This window comes from Sceloporus occidentalis, unplaced genomic scaffold (assembly GCF_023333645.1).
Source record: "Sceloporus occidentalis isolate IW3139 unplaced genomic scaffold, rSceOcc1.0.p SCAF_1, whole genome shotgun sequence".
In the NCBI taxonomy this organism is placed as follows: domain Eukaryota; kingdom Metazoa; phylum Chordata; class Lepidosauria; order Squamata; family Phrynosomatidae; genus Sceloporus; species Sceloporus occidentalis.
In genome coordinates, this window is record NW_028316981.1 from 156,845,040 (window position 1) to 156,850,961 (window position 5,922).

Below are 5,922 nucleotides of genomic sequence, written 5' to 3' on the forward strand. Positions count from 1 at the left end.
TTTAGTTTTAGTCCTATGCTCTGCATGAGCCCGATGCCTTTCTCTGAGGCAGCACTGCTGTTGTGGCAATAAGCACATTTACAGCTGAGCACAGTGGTCTTCTTTACAATGCAATAGTCATTGGACAGAGAAAGGAGAATAAATCCATCCCTCCAGTTACTGCTTTTTCAAGCCATCTCTGTATGCAACTAGATCATGGATGGGAATCTTGTTTATTTGCATGCAGAGACTTGCTTTCATCTACATTAGCATAAACTTTCAAAAGACATATACTGCAGAGTTTGAGAGAGAGGATTCCTTCCTGCCAGCATATTGAGGACAGAATACTGTATGGCTCAAACTGAATTAGGCTACAGTTGACCATTCGCTGGCCCCCAGTGTACTATAGAGCCACAGTTTTCTATGGCTGGTGGAGAGAGGAGGGACTGGAGAAATGTCTGGTTATGTCCCCATAGCTGGCTAAGAAATTATTGTATTGTCTACTTGGGATCTGATGGATTCCTCAAGACACAGTGGTTACCAACTTTTAGTCCTCAAGATGTTTTGGAAGTTCCCAGAATTCCTGACTGCTGACCAAGGTAGTTGGGACTTCTGGTAGTTGAAGTCCGAAACACCTGGAGGAGCAAAGGTTAAAATCCACTGCAGTTGTAAGCAAATGATGTAATCATTTCACATTTGACTTCAGGGACATAACCAGACACCTCTGTAACACACACCCCACACCCTGCCACCAGAATTGCTGTGGAAGGCTGCAGGAAATCAATGGTAAATTGAGGGGGATCTTCGGCCAGTGCAGAGGGAGGAAGGGAATACTACCCTCAATATCAAATAAAAAAAGATATACACGAGGGTAAGAATGAATTATGCCTGCATATCCCAGTAACAGTATGCAAGACTTGATTTGCTCATACCAGAAGGAACATAGAGGACAGGGGATTAGCTATGCAGCAGAAATTAAGGGTCTTGTTTTACAAATGAGAATTATGTCCCACAATGAAATTTTCATCCCATCCCTAAATCTAACTAGTCCAAAACTTCAGTTCAGCAGTTACAAATACAGTTTATGCCTCCAATGCAAGGAGCAAGCAAAGGTACCAAGTGAATTGAAACACAGCAAATATAAACATTCTATATATGAGTGCTTGTCAATGTTTTATTCTCTGAAATTCAAGAAATTTAGAGAATGAAGAAAAAAATAGAATAACAGAATCGTAGAGTTGGAAGAGACTCCAAGGACCATCCAGTCCAACCCCCTGCCATGCAGGGACTCTCAATCAAAGCATCCCCGACAGATGGCCATCCAGCCTCTGTTTAAAGACTTCCAAGGAGAGAGACTCCACCACACTCCGAGGGAGTTTGTTCCACTGTCGAACAGCCCTTACTGTCAGGAAGTTCCTCCTAATGTTGAGGTGGAATCTCTTTTCCTGCAGTTTGCATCCATTGTTCTGGGTCCTGTTCTCTGCAGCAGCAGAAAGCAAGCTTGCTCCCTCTTCAATATGACATCCCTTCAAGTATTTAACAGGGCTATCATATCACCTCTTAACCTTCTCTTCTCCAGGCTAAACATCCCCAGCTCCCTAAGTTGTTCCTCATAGGGCATGGTTTCCAGACCCTTCACCATTTTAGTTGTCCTCCTTTGGACACTCTTCAGTTTCTCAATGTCCAAATTAATTGGGGGGGGGGAAATTATTATTCGGAGGGAGTGATGCCCCCATCTCTGAATATCATGTGCACTATGCAACATATGACATGAAAAAGTATTTATTGTTACCATCCTCTTAATTGATCACTGCTGGTCTCCACATGCTTTTACAGTTGCACCGTTTGAGCAGATGACACTCCTCCTTAAAGCAAAATAAAACAAACCCCTTTCAGTGGCATCCTCAGGTTTGGGGACCCTGCCTGTGGAGTGAAAGCAGCCTCTCCACTTCCCCAACTTGCTAGTTCAGCTGCCCGCTCACCCAGGATTGGGGAGGGGGGGCAGGCAGGTGAGCCAGCAAGGAGGATGAAGTGGGAGCATTCACCCCTTCTCCTTTGCTGCCACTGAGCATCCTCATGAGGAAGGAGCCAAGTGGCAGTGAAGCCAGGAGGGGTGCACTCTCCCCTTATGCTTCACCAACTCTGCAGCTTCCTCCTGAGGAGGGAGCCTGGAGGGGGCAAAGCTAGAAGTGGTTCAACCTTCCCTTCTGCTTTGCCACAACTGGGCTTCCTCCTGAAGAGGGAACCTGGAGGTGGCAAAGCCAGGAGGGGTGCACTCACCTCTTGTCTGCCTGCTTTTCCTCTCACCTGCACCCCCCTCCATCCTTCACCAGGACAGACTGAGAAAGGGTTGTCAGATGGCAGTTGCCTACCATGCCTACCATGGTCTCCTGCTGCCTCACTCACTTGCCCAGCTGCATCCACCCAGGGCTGTCTGGCAGTAGGAGGTGATGGAAGGGATGTGTGCTGCCCCTCCTCCTCTTCTGCTGCCTTGGCTTCTTCCTTGTCGAGAGAGCCAAAGGAGCAGAGAAAAAAGGTAGGCTTAGGAGCAGCACACCTCACAGCAGGAGGAGAGCCAAACAGGTGTCACCCCGCTTCTGAGCTGTCATCTAGTGCAGGCTGAACCCCCCTGCACCTGACTAGTGATGCCATTGCCCCCTTTAAAGCTAAAGCAAACAAAAAACAACACTGGCAAACTGCAGCAAAGCTTTCCCCTTCACCTGCAACAATGTTTGATCCATTTCTTTGTGCCGTGGGAGTATCGTAGTCAATGAGGTTAATCCAAGGCACAATTATTGCTAATTGTAATGTTTTCATTGTTTTAATTGTTTAATTGTTTCCTAAACTTTGTATTTTTAAGGTTTTATACTGTTTTAATGTAGATTGTTTTAAAATTTGTTGGCCGCTTTGAGTCCCTGTACTGAGAGGAAAGCAGGATATAAATAAATATGATGATGATGATGATGATGATGATGATGATGATGATGATGATGATGATCCATTTCTGAACATTTCCTTAGAAAATTTTAAATAGTTTTCTTTCAGAAAGCTAGTCCTCATTTCTTTCTTTCCAGCGAAGAAGTGAATGTTTTGCACTTACCTTTTAAAAAAAGCAACAACAATCAGTGATTAATGTGGCTATCCCTTGCAACAAGACTATACATTGCCAAATTTCAGTATACATGATACAGGCTTGCTAGTTGTACTGCAATCCTATAAAATGTGATGGATCGCTATGTTAAATATACACATACCATAACCTTGTAGTGCAGACATTTCAGTGGCTGCTTAGAGGCAGAAATATGTGAGAATTCCATTTGGTTCTTTTGTTCAAAGACCTTTTGAAAGTTTGCAAATTTCTTCATAAATCTGAGAGTGAGAATTAGAGAAAGCCTGAGAATTTATTTTTAAGTTACATTTAAAAGAAATGAATGTGATAGAAAGTGGTATGAATATATTTGACTATATAGATTAAGGGAGAGTTCACTCTCGATCTTACCCCATCCTTATTGCATCCATGCTTATCCAGTCCTTTTCCCATCAGTGGCCTTGTCATTGCATTAACATGAGTTTCCATTAATATAAATTGATGGAGCCATGCCACTTTGGGGCAGGAGAAGGACGGGATAAGTGCGACATCATCTGGAATGGATAATTAATGTGAATTATTATATATTGTATATATATGGGATACTATGTAAAAGACATTTTTCAATATTATTTTATGTAGGTTATACTTATATACGACCACAATATTAATTATCTTTCTGGATTTTTATATAAAAATATTTGTTTTGTTTTTTAAAAATAAAGTATATATATCTATAAAAAGGACCTGAATGAAAAGCTGACTGGAAGTGGTGTGTGAAGCATCATAGCCAATATCCCCCCTCCCCAAAAATGAAAAAAAACTGTATGTGACATTGGGTTCAGCAAGCATGGGGCCGGCCCTCCAAGGTTATTCAGCCATCCAGGCCTGGGGATTTGAGTGTCTAACTCTAAAAAGTTTGCCTTTCAATCCCTGTGTGTTCAAACATGTCCATGCTACTGGAATAAGAATTTCTCACCAGTGATAGCTGGTGGCTGCCATGCCAGTGGGGTTCAAGGTTTTGTCTTGACTTTAATTAGCTACCTAAAATACTAAACTTTTCCCATCAAAATGTTCAGCACCTTGGATAACTCACTGCTCCAGTAACATAGAAGACACTAACTGCCACTATTACCATACCTCTCTTTTTCCTGAGTAACTCCTCATCTTTAACACTTGTATGGGAGGTAGGTACAACATAGGGGCAGTACAGACAGGTGGCTAAATGCTGCCCCAGTGTAAATGAGGAACAGTGCTTTATTAAACTTTGAAAGTATTTGCCCAAATTTTCAAATTTCTTCATGGATGAAAGAAATTGACATTTTTGAAAAAAAGATGAGTTCATTACAGAGTGAAGCTCTTGGTAAGAAATGAGAAAATTAAAACCTGGAAAACAAGTGCAATTCAATTAGTGAAAGATAATCAGAAAGGTGGGAGGAATCAAGCTAAAGCTTTTGGCTTCCTTGACTTGAATTATAAAAACCTGAATATTATGCTGAAATAATTAACACAGTGCCACACAGCAAGCCAAGAAAAAGTGTGTACATTACAATAAATGTAGATTCCCTTTACTTCCTGCAGTGCCATGGCAGTATACTCAGTAGTTCTGTGAGGTATTTATTAATCTTATGATCTGCTGATCCAGGTGAAGAAGAAGTGGAAGTAGGATAATGGAAATATAGTTGCTATAGAAAACAGCACAATTTGTGACCCTAATGTGCCCATTTATAAGCATTGCGTGAAGGATTTATCCCTGCAAAACAAGACTGTGAGAAATGTAGCCCTCCTGATGCAGAATCATAGAATCACATAGTTGGAAAGGACCACAATGGCCATCTGGTCTAACCCACTGGCATGAAGGAACACACAACTAAAGATGCCTATCAAGCCTCCAAAGAAATAGAGTCTACCACCCTCTAAGACAGTCTATTCCATTACTGAACAGTTCTTATGGGGAAAAAAGTTCATCCTATTGTTTAGGTGGAATCTCTTTTCTTGCCATTTGAATCCATTGGTTCATTTTCTAGCCTCTGGAGCATCAGAAAAAAAAGTTCGCTCTAGGCTTTACATGACATCCCTTCAGATACTTAAAGATAGCTATCATGACACATGTCAGTCATTTCTTCTCCAGTCTAAACATATCCAGCTTCCTAAATTGTTCCTCGTCTTAGTCACTTTTCTCTGGACATGTTCCCACTTGTCAATATCCTTCTTAAACTCTGTTGCCCAGAACTGACTACAGTATTCCAGCTGAGGTCTCACCAAAGCAGTATAGAGTGACACTACTCCTTCCCTTGATCTGGATACAATATTTTGTTCAAGCAGCCTAAAATAGCAATGGCTTTTTGGCTGCTACATCACAGTGTTGATTTGTATTTAGGTTGTGGTCAATTAAGATCCTTAGATCTTTCTCACATGTATTGTTTACAAGCCAGATGTCAGTCATTTTTCCTTCTTAAATATAATATTTTGAATTTGTCCCTGTTGAAATTCATTTTGTTACTTTTGGCTCAGCTCTATAATTTTGAAGTCTGATCCTGTCCTCTGAGGTATCAGTCACCCCTTCAAATTTGGTGTCATCTATATATTTGATAAGTATGACTTCTGTTCTATCATCCAAATAATTTAAAAGATGTCGAACAACATCAGACCCAGGGCAGAATCCTGAGACACCCCACTTTATATAGACACATCTCTCCACAATGAAAACAACCAAATGTAAGCACTCTCTGGGTTTGGTCTGCTAAGTAATTACAAATGCACCTAACAGCAGCACTGTGAAGCCCATAGTTCACCAACTTGTTTGCAAGGATATCATAGAGGTCCTTGTCAAAAGACTTGTTGAAATTAATACA

General features: G+C 41.3%; 1 pseudogene; it reads left to right on the top strand.

Moving 5' to 3' along the window:
* Window positions 1-2,720: 2,720 nt before the first annotated feature.
* Window positions 2,721-2,825, top strand: LOC149322486 (U4 spliceosomal RNA; annotated as a pseudogene).
* The last annotated feature ends 3,097 nt before the right edge of the window (window positions 2,826-5,922 follow it).